The sequence below is a fragment of the Chrysemys picta genome, chromosome 6 (genome assembly GCF_011386835.1).
Source record: "Chrysemys picta bellii isolate R12L10 chromosome 6, ASM1138683v2, whole genome shotgun sequence".
Classification (NCBI taxonomy): domain Eukaryota; kingdom Metazoa; phylum Chordata; order Testudines; family Emydidae; genus Chrysemys; species Chrysemys picta.
This window is the reverse complement of record NC_088796.1, coordinates 91,627,406-91,647,547: the sequence shown is the minus strand read 5'-3', so window position 1 is coordinate 91,647,547 and position 20,142 is coordinate 91,627,406. Positions and strand designations below refer to the sequence as shown.

The window sequence follows — 20,142 nt, the reverse complement described above, 5'->3', positions numbered from 1 at the left end:
GTAGGCTGGTTTCTGACCATCCCTCCCAAAAGAGTTCAGGGGTATGTGCCCAGTGTTTTGGTTCAGCCCATTAAAGAACTAGATCCATCTGTAAAATTTGATTCTGGTTCAGATTCTCAATGGAGCCAGGGTATTGGATCAAATCCTCTTCATATTATACTGCATACCCACAGCCACACACTGTGCTCGATTCTCTTCTAGGGTTAGCCAGTGGAACCAGGCGGGTGGGTGCTGTGGAGGGCAGAGCAGGCAAGCACAGCTTAGAAAGTGGACAAAGCCATCCTGGGGTGTGGGTGTAGTGTCAGTCTATAGTAGGGCCAGCCTACACCAGGATAAAAGACATACTAACACATCAGCATGAACACGTGCTTCTAACACCTGTTAAAATGCAATTTGCCTTGTCTTCACTAGGCTTTTAAAACCTGTTAGGTAATGTTTTTTTTTTTTAAATTCACTTTTTATCCTAGTATGGGTAGCTCCTCAGAGAAGCATGAAATAAGCTTCTGTGGATCCTGGGGCAGTACATCAGAGCAGAAGCCCCAGGATAACAATCATGCATTCTTAGTGATGGGATCTGCTCTAAATATAATCCCCAAGAAAGGGTAGCTGTGGTACTGTGGATGCAGCTGCCTCGACAGACAATGGAGATTGTAAATTCTGCATCTACAGGGGTGAATCAAGCCCATTAATGTGCAAAGAACTACAGAGCCATGTGATAAATTGTATTGGTCAGGTGCTTATGGTCTCCTCCTATGCACTATGCCCACTAAATATATCACCACCAGCACACTGCCCACTACTCCATCTTCACCAGGGCTACTTCTAACATTCCAAACTGCTGAGCAGCTGCCAACACCTGTCTCTAAAAAATAAATCCTGGAGAAATGTTTCCTTTTCCCCCAAAGGTGGAGTTTGCCCCCAAAATTACACTGGCTTGAGGCCCCAGACAGACAATGTACAATCTTGTACCAGAGATAGGTTTAAGCTTTAATATATCACAATGTTTCATAGATAGAAAGAGGAACATTAAGCTTTTGGAAAGAGGAGATGGCCAGATTTCCAATGGGACACACAATATTTGCTTGGAGTCCCAGAAGTCTTTAAACCATGATTTGAGGACTTCAATGGCTCAGATATAGGTTTGATAGAGGAGTAGGTGGGTGAGATTCTGTGGCCTGCGTTGTGCAGGAGGTCAGACTAGATGATCATAATGGTCCCTTCTGACCTTAAAGTCTATCATAACGTTCCAGAGATATCGGACCTTAGCAGCACGGCATAACTATGTATGAAAACACTAATTCAGAACTTTTAAAAGAGGTTTGTTTTTTTTTAAAAATGTATGTTCTAATTTTTATCTCTTAGGCCTGGAGAGGCAATTAGAATAATGGGGGTGAAATCCTTGCTCCATTGAAGTCCCTTGGAGTTTTGCCATTGACTTTAGTGGGGCTAGGGTTTCACTGATGGTAACTAAAGGCTTGATCCTACACCCACTGAAGGCAGTGGGAGTGCTGCTATTGACATTGGTGGGTGTAGGATTGGGACCTAATGCAGCCTGGATTTAAAAGCAGAGGTTTTAAGAAAAACAGCGTAAGAGTAGCCACTGGAGTCAGTGGATAAAGATCCTGTCACCTGATTGGGAAATTAACTGTTTATAACCCTGATGTGAATGAGACTAGGAAAGTTAAGTCTCTTTTGCCAGCACTCCTAAGCCTCACCCCCTTTTCACCTTTTAATGGCCATGGAAGAGCCCTATAGTAACTCCCACAGACTGTGCGTCTGTGGGAGTGGAGACTAAGGCTACATCTACACTACAGGGGGGAGTCGATTTAAGATACGCAAATTCAGCTACGTGAATAGCGTAGCTGAATTCGACGTATCGCAGCCGACTTACCCCGCTGTGAGGACGGCGGCAAAATCGACCTCTGCGGCTTCCCGTCGACGGTGCTTACTCCCACCTCCCCTGGTGGAGTAAGAGCGTCGATTCGGGGATCGATTGTCGCGTCCCGATGGGATGCGATAAATCGATCCCCGAGAGGTCGATTTCTACCCGCCGATTCAGGCGGGTAGTGTAGACCCAGCCTGACTCTCCTGAAAACCAGGAATAGCAGCGCATAGAAGGCTTGAGTTCCCTAGAGGTAGCTCTGCCACGCATTCCCTAAGGGGACGGAATGGAGGGGATGTTAAAACATGTTAGTATCTGGACAATCTTTCATCTGAAAGAGTTAACTTACCACTGAGTCAGTGTCTATCTCCTTCTGGGGCTTGCCCAGCAGGAAGTCATGCATAGTTTGTACTGGGGAGTGCTCTGCAAGAGTTCTGTGTGCTACTGCTTGTATGTACTGTGCACTCATCACCTTCTATTATCACTGAAGTGATAGCATAAGAACAGAGCCCCAGGAGAGCAGCTCCATGCTATGCATAAAACACTGAGTTGCCTTCATCCAGCCTTGAGCCTATGGCTTGTGAGACCTAATTAGAGCTAAAGCTCTTTTTCCATTAGTCTGGCCTTATTTTTACTTCTGTATATTAATTTAAAGATGCCTGGAAATGTACAAGAGGAGGATGTACTTTTCCATACTATTCTCTTTAAGCTTCCTGGTTCTGTGCAAATTTACTGAAGATATTGATGCATCAAGAGTTCCCATAAACTTACATTGTTCTGCAGTCTATTTATTGCTAAGTATATAGATGCCCCCAGCAGTGAGTGGATTAGCTCTTAAGTGTAACTGCCATATAGGACATTTGTGGTTTTATGCAAAAAGTATTTGTAAGATATGCTTCACTTCAAAACCACATTAAAACCATGAACAATTCAAGGAGCATTTATAGCTTATATAGTAGAACTTTTTTTGAGGGGGGGGGGCAGACAAATATTTCACAGTATCTACTGTGTTGACTATATTTGTATTGGTACCATATGCGAGAATTTTCCATTAAGTTATATTTTTATTGGATCCCATCACTAAGAATTCACGAGGTTTATCCCTGGACTTACATTGGAGCCAGTACAAATTTGTTTATTATAGATTTATACAATGAACTAACTTCTATTAATAAGGAAATTTGCCAGATAAAGACTAAGATAACTTTAAATTTATGACTCAAACCTACAAAAGCAATGGAACAAACACTTTAAGCGATAAGGGGTACCATGTCAAACTCCAATGACAGAGTATCACCTTAAAGGGACACTGACAAGACTGACCTCCCTAAAAAACTACTGTCTGTTTTAAAGTGTCTCCATATATGGAAAATAAAGTATTACTCCTTCAAACCAAAAAGAGTCAATGGAGCCTGATTTTCAGATGCTGAAATGAATTTATTAGCACTACTCTCAGTGGGTTTTCAAGCACTATGATTTACTACTTGCACTGCAGTAGCATGCAAATGTATCATCAAGGATTGAGGCCTCATTGTGATAGACACTGTATAAACACACAGGAAGAGATGGCCCCTGACCCAAAGAGATTACAATCTCATTTGAAGCAAGATGGAATGTGTCACTATTCCACATCACACCCAAAGACTGGCCTAAATTTCCAATGTATTACACAAGCCATTTAAGTTGGTTGAAAACTGACCAAATTAGACATGTTAGCAAAGCTACATGTAAACATACCCAGAATGCTTTAACTGCTGAACAGCCAACAATCTAGTCAGTCAGGTCCAGTTTAAAGCCAATATTTAGTATATGTGCCATTACTGTAGATGTGCATATGGGAGAAGCCATGCTATTTGATTCATTTTATTTATTAGGGTATTACACACAACTATTGGGAGCCTGAAATGGCTTAATGTAGTCTTTCAGAAAACTAGCCTCATCTAGCAGACCAGATACATTTTCTCCACAGTAACATTTTTTCTCCCTTATTGAGAACCCATACCTAATAAGACAGCTTTAACAGAAATAAAAATAGAATCTATGTGAGTATCCGTGAACTCATTTAGTTGCCCCACTAAGACATGGCATCATGGTGTGCGGATGCTGAAAATAAGATCTGTTTCCTGTGCTCCTGTTTAGGGACAGACCATGCTCTCACGTTTAGACCTTCAGACCTAGAAAAATCTTTTTGTTAGGTGCCCTATGTTGAAAATTGTAATCCGATGCTGTAACAGGGTGCACTGGCCCTTTAAATAAGGCTCTAGTCTACAGCTGATCAAAAAACAATACCATTTTTCACCAACATTTTAAGAAGGAACATGATGAGGAAGTGAATTATTTTCATTGAATTCTTTTGTCCAAACTGACAATTTTATTTTTGACTTCTGTTACCCTGGAAAGGGCAGAGCTTAGTTTAGCCAGAGGGAAACTGGCAAAGGAGAAATGGAGAAAGTGGCTACATCACCAGAGGACCAGGTAAAAGATGTGTGATAGATGGCTTAGGTTTAGCTGGCTTTTCATGCCTGTGTGCTGTTCTTACAATGTAATACAGGGGTAAGTCTGAACATTCTGCTCTCAAAGCTGGAAAAAAACTTTGCTTATTCTTTCAGATGTTTGTGGCACCTTGACCAAAAAAAAAATCTTGCTCGCTGATTCAAAAGTCTAATTCTTTAATTTTATCTCTGATCTTATCTTCTGTTTCAATAGTAGTAGTCATGTAACTGATACAATTTACATTAACTAAGGTGAAATGATAAAAGAGACTGAAGTGCACCCTATGTAAAATAAGGAATAGCAGGTACCCAGGATTAAAGTTAAATCCATTCCAAAATGCTGCAGTTGCATTCCCCAGTTTTCAGTGGGAAAGCAAGTCTTGTGTCTCACCACAGGAAACAGACTGAAATGCTTGAGAGGAGCATATATGCAAATGCATCTTTCTCCCCATTGTTTGTCGCTCCAGCAGCTCTCAACCAGAAACCTCTTCCTGTTCCTTGAACTTAGATGTTTAACATCTAGATGTGGCAGGACTGGAGGGAACCAAAAGTCTTTATTCAACTTGACTGTGGTCAGTTTTCAGCTAATAGCTAGTCCTACAAATGGGGCATGCTTAGATGCGAGTTCTTGGGTCAAGGTCTTGTTCTTCAGCTTGATAAGTGCTAGCCAAAGCCTGTACCTCTGACTCAGTCCTTATGTTAAATCAATGAGAGTTTTCCATGAATAACTACAGAATTTGGATCACTAATTTTATTCTCCATCTACTTGGCCAAATTTTACAAACAATACCATCATAAAGAGTCTTATTTGCTATGTAACCACCACCATCTCCATCCCTTCTTCCTTCCCCCTTACAGTACAACCGCTCTGTTTCAGAATACCTCTGTAAGATTTCTAAATTTCCTATTACCATCAACAAAGCCAGCTTCTTTTCCCCTCCACTCATGTGCAAGCCTAATTTTGAAGTCACCAAAACAACAGAACACACCAGTGGAAGCTAAGACATATGCATTTAGAACTCAACATGAGAGAAAGCTGTGTTAGAAAACAAATGAAAAAACCCACACATTTTTATAGCACTTTCATCTTGAAGCACTTAAAGTACTCGACAAATTATGAGCTTGATTCTGCAGTGTTCTTATTCAGAAAACACGTCTGCTAACACATAGGAATCAGAGCATTAAAATTCAGGCCTATTATCTATTATACACAAACATACAGGGGAATCTCTTCAACAAAATGTAGTTGCCTTTGGGGGAAAAACACAACAGCCGCTTAACAGTATACAGTGACCCTATGAGACCTTTTAGAGACAGGAAGTTAAGAATACTGTACCCAACTGAAATTGCAAGGGATTTTTAGATTCATAGAAGATACTTAGCTAAACTGGAATTGAGATATGACGTTGGCATGAACACCTCAGTTCCTACAAAAGTTTGATCAGATCTCTAATGACCAGGGGTGTCAATCATTTCAGTTATAAATCTCATATAAAGACACAGGAATAACAAAATACAATTGGCAGGAGAGCTAATGCAATACTCTATGGGGGACCAAAAGTTAATTTTTAATACACAAGCTTTCAGACCTCAAGGTATGAGCATCAAGTGTATTTTCAAATAGGAGAAAGAAGACAGGGGACCAAAATTTTGCCTAGACTCAATCTGCGTGTCTAAACGTAAGTAGGGTTAGACCTGGTCTATACCACAAAGTTTGGTTGACATAAGCTGCCTTGCGTTGACCTAGTTGTGCACGTGTCTATACTTAAAATTTGTCTCTCTCCAACATAAGAACCTCACTGTGGTGACGCAGTAACACTCCCTGCCCAAACAGCAATGAGCTATGGTTGATGTACTGAAGTCAATGCAGTCCAAGTGTAGACACTGCATTACCTATGTTGACCCTAATCATCCGTCAGCAGCTGTTCCACGATGCCTGACACTGGCCGCTCTGTTTACAGTCATGAACTTCACTTCCCAGAGCTCACAGAAACCACAAGCCCATCTGTCCCCTCCTTTAAAACCCTGCGAATTTTTGAAATGGCTTTTCCTGATTGCCCAGCTTGGCAAGCACATCTAGCAGCTCTCCATTGTTGTGTGCAACTGGCCAGCCAATGATGCCAGCTACATGCTCTAAACGCACTCTGGGCTGGAGTAGATAGGAGATATTGGATCTCCTGGGCCTGTGGGGAGAAGAGGCTGTGCAGTAACAACTATGGATCAGTCATAGAAATATGGACATCTATGAGCAAATTACACGGGAGAAGCAAGAGAGGGGGTATGAGAGGGATCAGCAACAGCGCTGCATGAAAGCAAAGGACCTGCAGCAGGCTAACAGAAGGCCAGGGAGGCCAACAGACCCACCACTTTTACAAAGAGCTGCATGCCATACTTGGTGGGAACCCCACCACCACTCCACATACCACCCTGGATACTTCTGAGGAGCCTGAGTCACAGGCCCTTGCCGTGAACAGCTAGGAGGAGGATGCGGGACGTGCAACTTACGGGGGTCTAGCTATGCCACAAGCCAGGACCTGTTTTAGACTCCATTGCAGTCCTAGCTGTCAAATACAGGCAAGCCTGATTCAGGGGAAGGAACCTCAGGTAAGTGTGTAAATGTATTTCCCATTATAATGATGCAAACTGCTAGAAGAGATAGCAGTACAAGAAAGAGAGGCAGGGCCGGCTCCAGCATTTCTGCCGCCCCAAGCAAAAAAAAAAAAAAAGCCACAATCGCAATCGCGACCGGTGGCGGCAATTGGGGAAAAAAAAAAGCGGCAATCGGCGGCGGCAGTTCGGCGGCAGGTCCTTCGCTCCTAGAGGGAGTGAGGGACCTGCTGCCCCTGAATTGCCGCACATGCCGCCCCTCTCCCTGGGCCGCCCCAAGCACCTGCTTGTTAAGCTGGTGCCGGGAGCCGGCCCTGAAGAGAGGTACAGTTATCTGCTTTTCATTCCCCTGCAGAGTTAGGCAGGGGAGCATGTGGAGCAGTTTATGTACACAAGGATGTGTATTGAATCCTTGAGAGATCTTAATGAAATTTTCACTCTGCAATCCTCTCCCAAAGGATCCTAGGGATGGCAGCCTTATTTCTTCCACTGCAGTAGAACACTTTCTCACATCAGTGCCTGGTGTCTTTGGCAGGCACCATTGCTGTGAACAGGCTAGGGGCATACAGGCCTGAGCAACTTTGGGATGCCAGTATCAGCTGTGCTCTGTGCCTTTGTTACCCTGAGAAGTGAGATGTCAGTAAAATCACCCCTGGCCGGGGAAAATGGTGCCAGTATTCAGTGCCATTGCCCTAGATTCAGTTTCATGTAACCCAGCAATTCACTCATTTCCGTCACCCCTAGGGGCCATTCTCACCATGGCTGGTGCTGTGCACAAGTACTCTGAAGCAGAAGTGTCTTAAGCATGTGTGGTTTAAAACTTTGGGGAGCAAGGGAAGGGAGTTCAGAACCGTAATTTTTGCTTTCCATTGTGACTATTCTGACAATGGTACCTCTGGGTGTTTTATTTGTAGTTGCAGGCTTGAGGGGTTCTCCCTCCACACCCATGGAATGCCTGAGCCTGATAAGGAGGAGAAAGAGGATGAGATGTTCAGCAAGAGCCTGCAAGCCAGTGCTGCATCAGACCATAAGCAGAGGGCCTGGAGGGTGAATATTTCAAGCTGAATGGAGAAGGAAAGAGTGGACAAGAGAAAGGCCCAGGAGTCCCAGCAGGAAAAGGAGAGGGAGATGCACTAGGGGGCTTGTCTGGCAGTAAACACAGATGCTGCACATTTTTGTGGACCTATAGGTCCACAAATCATAGGCTTGTCTCCCTTTGCATTCCATAGAGCACTACACTTTAGCACCTCCAAACCCTCCCCTGCCCCTACATTCCTCAGGGCACCGGAGGCTGCAGCCTTACCCCTACCACTCCACAGCAGGAGACTTCACATACACTGACCTGAGAGAGCCACAGTTGCTGTATGTGTAGTCAAATGAATATGAATGTTCTTTCCCTTTGTTAATAAACTAATGGATCAGAACTTAAGTTTTTAATGTATTTGCTGTTAAATTGCACAGACTTTTTCTACTGGTTTTGTTACTCAATAAAATTCTACTCTTTGGAACATAATTCATCTTTATTAGTTCATAACGTATGCTGCAGAATGCCTAGCAGTGTTGAAAGCACCCACTTACTTGTTTTTGTACTGTGTGACAGAACTCATAGGATTAGTGACGAACAGTATAATAGTTATAAACATACAGCAAGGATCAGAAAATTAATAGAAGCACTGACAGTGTTATATACACAGGTGCACACCAAGCACCATATAATTCCTAACAAACCCCAAAACTACAAAGCCAGGTACAGCACAGTTCACAATGTATTACTGTGGCTCACTGTTAACATACTCTTTCAAAGCCTCCCTCAGCCATCTAGCTCGGTGCTGAGCTCTTCTAACAGCCTTTGTGTCTGGCTGTTCAAACTTGGCAGGACAACCGCCCCACCTCCACCCCAGCAGCATCATTCCCCCTTTGCCTCACAGATATTACTCAGGACACAGCAGGCTGCTATAATCATTAGGATATTTTTCTTACAGAGATCTAATCTTATGAGTACACAATGTCATGGTCCCTTCAATCTACCAAAAGGACATTCAACTGTCTTCCTGCACCGGCTGATGCTGTAGTTGAATCTTCCCTTGATGCTGTCAAGGAGGCCTGTTCACAGCTTCATGAGCCAAGAGAGCAAGGGATAGGCAGGTCCCCCAGGATCTCTATTGGCATTTCAACATTCTTTCCTAATCAGCGGATTACCACGGGCAAAGTCCCTGCTTGCAATTTTCTGAATAGTCCTATGTTCTTAGAGACACAAGTGTCATGCCTCTTCCCTGACCAGCCAACACTGATGTCAGTGAAGCATCCCTGTTGGCCCTCCAGCACTTGCATAACCATGGAAAAGTAGTTTTTTCTGTTAGATGCTCTGGGGCAAGGTGGGCTGGTGCCTAGGATACACATGCCATTTATCACACCACCACAGTTAGGGAATCCAATTGCTGCAAATCCATCCACTATGTCCTGCACTTTGCTGAAAGTCAGTCTTGTGTAGCAGGAATGAATAATGGCCCTGCAAATTTACATGACAAGAGCCCCCAGAGTGGACTTTCCAACTCCAAAATGATTTCCCATGTACTGGTAGCAATCCGGTATCACAAGTTTCCACAGTGTGAATGCCACTTATTTAATGAGTGTTTCCCTCATTCTAGTGTCCCTGCACTAGGGCTAGGGTGAGCTTGGCACACAGATCCATGAATGTGGCCTCTCTCATCCAAAAGTTGTGCAGCCACTGCTCATCATACCAAACCTGCATTATGATGAGAAACCACTGGTGGTATCACAAGCCCAGAAGGGGTGCTTCACCATCTGCATCTTTTCCATGAACTCCACCAACCTTAAATTGGTTTTTGCTATATCCCACACCTATCTGTCCTCCATGAAATTGTCCTCTTCCTCACTGATGTAGTTCTTCTTGCAGCACTGGAAATGCTGGAGGATAGTGCAGCCTGTGCTTGCAATGCTCATGACAATAGTGCAGAGCTGTGCAGGATCCAGGCTTCTGTCAGAGATGGTGGACAGAGAGGAGGCCATGCAGGTTCATGGGATTTTTAAAAAAGGCACAAAAGTTATGGGATATGGTTGACTTTATGGTATGGAGAAAGTTGCATGTCAGGAACTTTACACCTTTCTCCCAGTCACCCCTGTTTCTGCCTCACCGTGCATTGACAAAACTTCCCGAAAGACAGTGCACTGGATGGTGGTGAACTGTACACTGGAATATTTACCTCTGGTGCACCACACTGTGCAAGCACTCCTGGTGAGTACACGCAGAACTGACACAAGGAGCCAAGCATGCACATGCACAAGTGATATACCAAGTGCAATACATTTATGCCAACATAAATTGTGTTGGCTAAAGTTTATAGTGTAGACATGACCTTAGGCTTTGATCTGAGTTGGCAAAACTTATGGAAAATTTATACTCTGCCATACATGCCTAATACAAACCCTTTGGATGGTAATGTTCTTATTTCAATATCAGGAGCTGGCATGAACTCATCCTACCCCCTAGTATATGCTGTCTTGACACTACATATAGTACAGTGATTACAACTTTAATAAGCAGCAAGGAAAGTAATTTCCCACAGCCCACACAGAAACATTAGAAGGAAATGCTGAAAAAGTGGAACCACTATTTGTTTGTCCTATACTAAGATCTTCTGATATTAATAATGATTTCTTGTGTAAGCTCCAGCAACCTGAGATTGTTTGTCTGATAAGTGCAATACTGAAACTCACTTTTCTTGTTTGTGAGCACCATCATTTTTCTAATCACCTCTGTGGCACGCACATGGTTAGTCTTCTGTTTTCTCTTGTTTCTATACCTTCAGACTTTAACCATACTTTCTGGAGTTCAAATTCTTGTTCATAGTCTATTATAAATATATCCACACACATAGCCCATTCCTGGAAATCAATGGAAGTTTTGCCTGAGGAAGCACTAAGGTCCAGAAAATGCGTGTTAAAGGACAAAAAAAATCCTAGAGCGACACGGGACTCAATACCCTAAACATGCAGTTGTCCACAGATCTGTGTGAATCTTGGTACACCTGTAAAGGGCAGGACCAACCATGCAGAGTCCAGTGCCTCTGCCCAGGCAATCACCTTTGCATGGAACACTGCTTCTGCAGGAGTTGTATTCCCACTCGCCAATCACCTTGTGCAAAACTCTCAGCTCTGAACAGCATGCAGATGTGGTGCTTAGGCACAGATATTGTGTTGGCCCTCTGCCATCTCTGGAAGGAAGCATGTTGATCGATGGGTGGTGACTGCTCCTCAGTGCTAGCAACACCAGCCTCCAGCCCCCAATCCCTAGAGCTCCCACTTGCGGGGGAGGGCGGGAAAGAGAACAGGGAATAATGCTGCAAAATTGGTATCTCCCTTTCATATTCCACATCCACTTCAGATGTACCCGATCTGTCTCAATGCAAGGTAGCATTGTGGACAATCAGGTCCAGAGTAAGGAGAGCAAGATGGGCCCATCACTTTCAATATGTTGATTTCTAGTGTAATAGTTGCTATCTAGTGTAATGGTTAGAAGATAATTTTCTGGGCTGATTAGCCGTCATTCTTTTGCATTAACTTATCATGGAATCATAGGGCAGATGCATGCACTATGTAGCCAGCTACAATTTCCAAAGCTTCATGGCCTGGGCCATTAAGTGAGAATTACACCTCTACCCCGATATAACGCGACCCGATATAACACGAATTCGGATATAACGCGGTAAAGCAGCGCTCCGGGGGCGGGGGGGCGGGCTGCGCACTCTGGCGGATCAAAGCAAGTTCAATATAACGCGGTTTCGCCTATAATGCAGTAAGATTTTTTGGCTCCCGAGGACAGAGTTATATCAGGATAGAGGTGTAAATCCTTTTAAAATCCTTTTAAAAGCTGTAAATAAGAAATTATTGGGGGAACTGACCTTGTTTTAACTAAATATCACTCAGACTTGTCCAAACAATATTAGAATCAGATCATAGAAGTCTAAAACACATTGACTGTTCCTTCTATCATTCCTTTAGAAAAGAATCTATCTAGCTTCTGCATTTAGGTGCCCATCAATGTGGTATCTCGACAGCATCTACAAGTTAAAAAAGCCATGCATCCTAAACGATGCTGTGCATCTTTTCATTATTTGATTTCGTAGGCAATTATTTCTAATAGACTAAATGTCTTGTTTATTCCTAGGATTATTTGCTCCATTTGAGGTTTGTGTCTTTTGTTCCTATACAGTTATGTCTATTTATTAGAAAGATCCCACTCCTCTTGAAGTTAGTGACAAAACTGATTTCACTGAATACAAGCTCAGGTTTCAGGTTGGAGCTGTTCACACACTAAGTCTATGTTTGCACATATCTGAAGTAAGAAAGATGATAAACAGGTATCAAAATGTTATTTTTTTTCTGACATTGCTTTTGGGTCTACATACAAGCATGCACACATTTCTGAACCACAAGAAGTTTATCTAGTGGTGGGTGCAGTGGTTTGGAAGTCTGTATTCCTGCATTTGCTCTTTACCCTCTGACTTTTGCCAAGTCACTATTAAAAAAATATCTCTGTATTTCAGTTTACTCATCTGTAGAATGGGCATAATAATGTGAAACTTCATTCATTCATGTTTATATAAAAAGTGCCCCAATAAATGTAAAATACATTAACAATATGATATGGTACCTATCAATAGTTCTTCACATTACTATCTTTATTCCTCTTAAAACAGGGCTCTAAGTAGAGGAACAGTAGAAACAGTTCAGGTTATAAACTCTTGATCAGGCAGATGATGTGCAGTATGAATGACTAAAGAATGCAGGGATACAGCTAAATAAGTAATGAATCATATAATGCCACTTTAGCAAGCTCAGTGGGTTTTTTTAAATTTAGCACCAGGATACTCCGGACTGCAGATATGCATAAGTTCAGATACTGTAAAAACAGTAACAGGTTTATCATCAGTGAAAAGTGTCTTCCTGACATAATTAAATACATTTAAAAACACCGTCAAAACTATTTTAATGATATTTTGTGAATCGTGTATCCCCCCCTCAAGAAATACTCCATCACAATGTTGCAGGCAATTTCTGTTACAATCGCTATAGATCAAATCCTCCTGTCTGAATTTAAAACTCCTGAGTTCATGTTGAAAATACAACCCTGATTGGCCCTGGTGGAATACACTTTCTAGGACTTCCAGAAAATGGAATTGAACTAAAACTTGGCTCACAGACACATTTCTTTAAGTCATCTTAGTCATTTTAGCTTGCAAATGCTCCCTCACTGACTTGGTTCAATGCATTTCCTTTTGCTACACCAAATTTCTGCCCTCTGATATGCACATGCAGTTCATTGACTTGAGTGGGAGTGGGAGTACAAATTTTAAGGGATAATTTGGCCCTATCCATGTCTATGTGTTCTCCCTCCATTGCTAGGAGTGTGTTTTCGTCCCTGCTCAATGCAGTTTTTCCCCATTTAATTTACTCTATTAAAGACAGTTAAAGCCCCTTTTAAAATTTCTAAGCCTATAGTTTGGCTATAAAAGAAATTCTTAATTCATCCACTATTCATTATAGCTGGAGAAGTTTGCATGTCCGCAAAAACCACTGGCGTTCAGAGTTTCAGCTGAGAACGTGCTTGGATGAGTACCACTCTTCAAAGTGTTCAATTACATTAACACTACAGTAGCAAGCCCGTTAAAGGTTACCTTTAGAAAAAGCCTGCTAATGCTCTTGAGCAATAGATTGAAATCCTGCCCTAGTGATTTAATGAGGTCTCCTTGCCCCCACGTACACCAATAGCGAGGGGAATGATTATCCTAATCTTTTTAATGCTCTCCTACAGTGATAGATGATTCTTGGGAAGCTGTATCCAAACAAAAACTCGTTTGTTGTTGTTGCTGGGGTTGTATACAAAAAGGGTGTTTGCTAGAGCACCCCTTTTGTGTGCCAAATCTGACCGCTTATTGTTGCACAATCCGGAGATATGCAATTTATTTTAGAAAAACTAGAGCACAGAGATTCAGATCTTTTATGAATAGGAAATTGAAAAAATCTGAATAACTGATCGGTACATGGCATTGTTTCCTTCTTTTAAAGTAATTTACTTAGCAAGGAATAAATGTTGTTAACTTATCAGCACCCAAATACCTTCGTGAGCCTCGACACAAACTAACATATTTTCAAGAGAAGCAATATGTCTCAACCTGTAGAGAGGGAAGATGCATGCACACACACAAAAATACCTCTACCACCCACCCAACGTATACAATCAAGACTTTATCAGTACAGGATTCTAACTACTCAAGATTAAAAAAACAAAACCTTTATGCTTCCTGGAGTTTTTGGACTTCCTAAAAAAAGGTTATTTATTTAGCTGTTGAAAGAATGGAATCAACTTTACTATATAAAATTATATTACTATATAAAACAAAAGACATGTTTACCCTTGAAAACAAAACAGAAACCAATGCCATAATGTTGTATGTTAAGTAGCAACTGCTAGCGTTTAAAAAAAAAATCAGCAGCTGTAATTTCCAGCTCTGCCATTTTACAGCTCAATACATAGCTTTTACAATGAAACATTTATAAGGCCTGCATAAGTAGTCAAAGTAGTTTGACTTCAATGAAATACTCAAATACTTAAAGGTAAGCATGTGCTTAATCATTTGGGAAGTCAGTTGGCTCTTCAGTCAGTTTTTGTGGGGTTTTTAAAATCATAAACTACTAACTAGTCATTTAAACTGCATGGAAAAAAATGCCACCTCTGCCTCTGGTTACTATATTGCAGTTATAATTCCTAAGTGCTTTTGTGTTACGTACCATATTGAGATCAGTAAATGATTTCTTAGGTTCCTATAATTATTCAACTCAAGACAGAGCAACTATTGTAACATCAGCTCCATTTTCAGATTAATCTGCTTCATGCTATATATACTGCCTTCAATACATGGATAATGAGAGAGATTGATTAGCTCAAATAACAGCCATAAAAATAAATGGATTAATTTTCTGCCTGATTGTCAAGCATGACATACACTTTGGATTGACCTTTTCCTGTTATAAAATGGCTCTATGTAAATATCTATGTTAAAAACGTCTGTAATAGTTATGCATATACTCAGACATATTTATATAATAAAAATGTAAGTGTCTTGGAATCATCGGAGTATACACATTGCCAATTTATGTAACCTACCTGCTCCTATTGTTGTTACTCTCATATTCCTTTCTCCATTCCTCTCATCATGTTTGTTACGTGCATTTGATGTCTTGTCTTAACTGACTGAGACTTCTGGGCATTCCTACAACACAAACAAATCAATAATGATATTGTTATGCAAATTAAAATAGTGCTACAATAACAATATTTGAAGCCAGGTGATCCTGCTAACCCAGTGGCAGAGCTCTGCATTAAGGCAGAGAAGACCTGAATTTCATTCCTGACCTGAGTTGCTGGCTTCCTAGAATGGTAGATGCTTAGAGTGCTGTAGATAGAGCATCTTTAAGCTCTGAGGTGGGAAGTAGTTCATGTCACTAGTAGTTCACAAACACCTCTAGACTTGTAAGGAAATGTGTGGATAGGCTCCAAAGGGAATCCACCATAATCCTCCTCCACCAAAGTGACGTGGGCTTTGGTCTTGAGAGTGGAGAGTGTAATACAGACATACAGGTCTAGAAGGGAGACAGAGGACCCCAAGGGGGAAAAATACAACATATTTCTTCCTGCTTTGGACAGACTTTTCTCCCCTCTACTTGTACTACTACATCCAGGCTTCCCCTGAGCTATTTTTAAGGTGCCTTTCACTGACTTCCAAAATGATCCTACCACTCTTGGATCAATTCTACTCTCAGGTGTTTGCTATTAGCGTGGGTAGAACTCTTCTTGGCAGGCTGGAGTGCACTGTAGAGCTCATTTTGCTGTTTGTCTGAGAAGATGCAAAATGCACTCAGCTAATAATCTGGGAGGCTGGAAAAGGACCCTTATATGTAAACCTGTGTAATAAGAAGGATAGTCTGGTACTTAAGGCACTGGCATGGAACTCAGGAACTCTGGATTCAACTCCCAGCTCTGCTACAGACTTCTTATATGTCCTGGGCAAGTCATTTAAATTTGTCAGTTCCCCATCTGTAAAATGGGAATAACATTTCCACTGTCTACCTTAGCTATATAGACTACAAGGCCCAGATTTTTAAAAGGTATTTAGGCATTGCTGCGCTCACCATTGCAATACCTCACTGATTTAAGAGCCTACGTCTCATTTCAAAAGGGATCTAGGCACTTAGTTGCCAAAATCCCATTGATTAGGACCGTGTTTTACTATCGATTTGTCTAGGGTCTAACACAGTGAGGCCTGAAGTTGCTACTATAATACAAATTTAAAAATAATGTAGGGTGCAGATAGGATCATTAACCATCTCCTCTAGTGCTCTTGAGTACTAAAGGAGAATCGTGTCCCACTTGTTTCAAAAGAAAGAGGTTCCTTACGCCCCTTATCCCCTGTTGTACTCCAATACAGCAGCTAAACCCTTTAAATATATTTGGAAAATAAATCCATGAATAAAAGTAATCACAGATTCCTGCTAAGGTGGAGCCTGTTTGCTAAAATGCTACCTCATTCTGTCTACCTGAGCACTCAGCAACTACGGTGAAGCCAGGCTGGCTTTGTAATGTTTTTTTTTAACCACTATTGCACACTTTTGAACATGATTTAAGTACAATGAAAATTATTTGCCAACCACCTTTGCCAATACATAGAAAGCTATGATGTTGTTTCTATGGAAATTGCAGATCTACCTTAAAATGGAGGAAAATGCAAGGTAGATGTGAGAATTTTATTCTAATTTAGAGATCAGGATTAAACAATAAAATGCATGGTACTAGTATCAGGTTTTCTTTCATAGAAAAATCAAGTTGAAAATCTAACTTTTGTTAATGCCCTCCTCTCTGGTACATTAGGACTTATTTATGCGGAGTAAAAGTCATTTTCATTTGTCACTCTACAAACATGCATGAGGTATAAACATTGCTTGAGACAGATAAGGAGTCTTCAGCCTTCGTTTAGTATTAACATTGATTCTATTGTGAAACACAATGTTGCCTCTTCTTCACAAGTGAGTTTGCAGTGACCTCTATAGGATAGACATAAAATAGATGCACTTGTGTTCCAAGCTAGGATACATGAAATAATAATCATGCTGGACCACTTTGTGCCCCCACAGATCCACGTACGGTGGAGATCCTCCACACACAGATCTTCCCGTCTCTGTGTGGAAGGAGGAGGAGGATCACCAACCTTGGTGTCAAGATGCATCCAGTCACAAGGAACCCGCTGAGATGCAATACCTGTGGCTGCATTAAAGTTTCTAAAGAATGCTTCTACTCTGTGAAACCCTTTTTTGGGATGGGTTGCAGGGACAGCAGCCAGTGGAGAAGTCCAGTGGAGCAGAGGTTTCAGTGGAGCACCACTACCAGAGAAGTGCAGGGCAGAAGGCCTAATCCTGTAAGCACCTGTGAGGTGCTAAGCACAGGTATAAACAGGGGGAGGAGAGGGCAGAATTTGGCTGAAATTTCCACAGTCCAGCTTCTGCAGGATGTTCAATTCAATTTACACCCTGGGTGAAGAGCAGTGGAACTGAATGGTATCCCACTGTGCAGCAGGCACTGTTAGTGTAGAGACAAGAAACGGGAGCTAATTTGATTTCTGTTTCCTTGGACAGTTTTGGCTGAGCAATAATAGAATGTAATTCTTCAAATCAGAGATCATGGAGAGGAGCAAAGGTACATGAACACAGATCCCAATCACTATAGATTTCCAGTTCCATTTCTAAACCAGAGAGGTAAAGTCAGCTGCAAATGCACATTCATACCTGGGGATGCCTATCTGACTCTTTTGAACTTTGTGCTCATCACTAATCCAGACAAACAATGGTAAATGGTTCTGACAAAAGATTTCACCAAAAACCACATAGCTGAACCTCATGCTTTTGCTGCTGTCTAGAACAAATAAACCATGCATTAACTATTAGGGCCAGATCCTCAGAGGAGAAATACTTCATAGGCAGAGGATATCAGCCTTATATTGTGAAAAGCCCACACTTTAGACACTATTAATTTTGAAACGATAAGTATCAAAAAGCAATAGAGCTACATGTCTGCCGGTCATATGTACATATGCAGCCACTGATTTTGGTTGAAGACAACACTAAGATACAGTAAAAGCTGTATTATGTGGCACTTTACCAACCAGAAAGTGCTATAAACTAGCATTTCTGATCTTCATTGACTGTCCAGTTTATAGTCCAGTTGGCGCGGGGCTGGCCAGCTTCCTACCTGGCTCCACGTGGCTCCCCGCAAGCGCCATGTCCCTGCTGCTCCTAGGCGGAGGCGCAGCTAGGTGGCTCTGCACGCTGCCCCTGCCCTGAGCGCTGGCTCCGCAGCTCCCATTGGCTGCGGCTCCGCCTAGGAGCAGCAGGGACATGTCACTGCTTGTGGGGAGTCACCTGAGATGACCGCCGCTCGGATTCAGCACCCCACACCTCCTCCTGTGCCCCAACCCCCACTCCCCTCCCACACCCAAACTCCCTCCCTCTTAGTTAACCAGAATTTTTGACTTATCGGCACCCCCCCAACATGCCAGATAACAAAGCTTTTACTGCATATTGAACTGAGAAGTGCATATCGATCTTGAATCTGACTGTCAGTATTTACCTTGAAAGATAGTCTCAGTGTTGTTTTTCTTCAAGCATTAATATGTATTTCAGTACTTTTTATGTTCAGTTCACTTGAATGTTAGACAGTGCTTAATGTGTGCCCGGGCTGAGCCCTGGCACCTCTAGGCTTGGCAGTTCAGAACCCCAGCACCTCTGGACTTGCCACATCAGTTATTAATGTAAAAAAAATTCTTGAGCCCCAGCACCTAATTGCATGACTCCCAGAACCTCCGTCATTACAAATTAAACACTGATGTTAGATAGTAATAATAGTAGGGGGCAGTAATAACAGTGGTGGGGCAATTTATAGATCTCAATTTATAGATGAGGAAACAGACACAGAAAGGTTAGTTACAGTGCTTAATTTGTGTCAGGGCTTGCCAGGGCTAAGCACTGGCACCTCTGGACTTGCCACATTAGTTATGAGCCCAGCACCTTTTTCATTACTAATTAAGCCCTGGTTAGTTAATTGTCTAAGGACTAAGAGGAGATTAGCACCAGAGCACAGAAACTATAAATTCATTCTCTTCTATACTTATTCCTTTAGTTTATCTGCATACAGATTTTTTAAGTCATTGATTTCAAAGGACTGTATTTACAAAAATCCTTGCATTTTACTAATACAAGATTGCACTGCAAGTCAGGACTAGAACCCTGAACTCCAGACTGCTAGCTGTGCTTGATCGAACAGTGATACCAATGCATCATCTTATTGTGATTGAATTAGTACAAAAGAGAACGAAAGCTGCTAGTTTTTTCCCCCACTTCACCTTTGAATGTCCTGCGAGTAAGAGTATTTTACAATCAGGTTCTGAGTTCACTTCTATTAGAAGGCATTCTTCTTAGCATATGCATAATGTGCCTCATGTGGCACATAACCAGAATTCATCACTGAATTTGGTCCGCTGGTTGGATCATTAGCTTCTCCAGCTTGGGACGAATACTGATGAGGAGTGCGATGTGAATGCTTATTCATGCCCTCCATTAGAATGCATTGGGAAATGCCTTATTCACAGTTAATATGTAGGTATAATGGCCAGGGCCAGCCCACAACATTTTGGCACCTGAGACGGGGAGCTCAAATGACGCTCAAATACCCCCTCGCTTGAGCCAAAACTTTGAAAGGTCTCAATTCTGCCTTCTTCCTGTTCTACTCCTCTCATGTACTGCTCTGCTACCTACCTCAATAAAGGAGAACTAACAACTTAAAATGCCTTGTTCAAAAATGTTAACACTTAACTTTCAAACGCCTGAACAGCAAATGTAACTTTTCATGTCTGCATAGTAAACACTGGCATTTTTATCTGTTTGAATATTCAAAGTGGTGCTTTCCGTGCCTTCTTGGTTGCAAAGATTTGAACTGCTTCCTGAAGGTCCACAGTCTGGGCCAGCTCATGCTCTATTGAGATGGTTGCAAGGCCGACCAGCCTCTCCTGTGTCATTGTGGAGTGTAGATGT

At 42.0% G+C, this 20,142-nt stretch overlaps 1 protein-coding gene across 2 annotated transcripts in view; it reads right to left on the bottom strand.

Annotated features, from left to right (window-relative positions):
• GLIS3 (GLIS family zinc finger 3) overlaps positions 1-20,142 on the bottom strand; it is a 289,724-nt gene that overhangs the window by 250,645 nt on the left and 18,937 nt on the right. For both annotated transcript variants that reach the window (XM_065549353.1, XM_065549352.1), the window contains exon 2: positions 15,170-15,275. The gene's annotated coding sequence lies outside the window, so the exon portion shown is untranslated. The remainder of the gene's footprint in view (positions 1-15,169; positions 15,276-20,142) is intronic.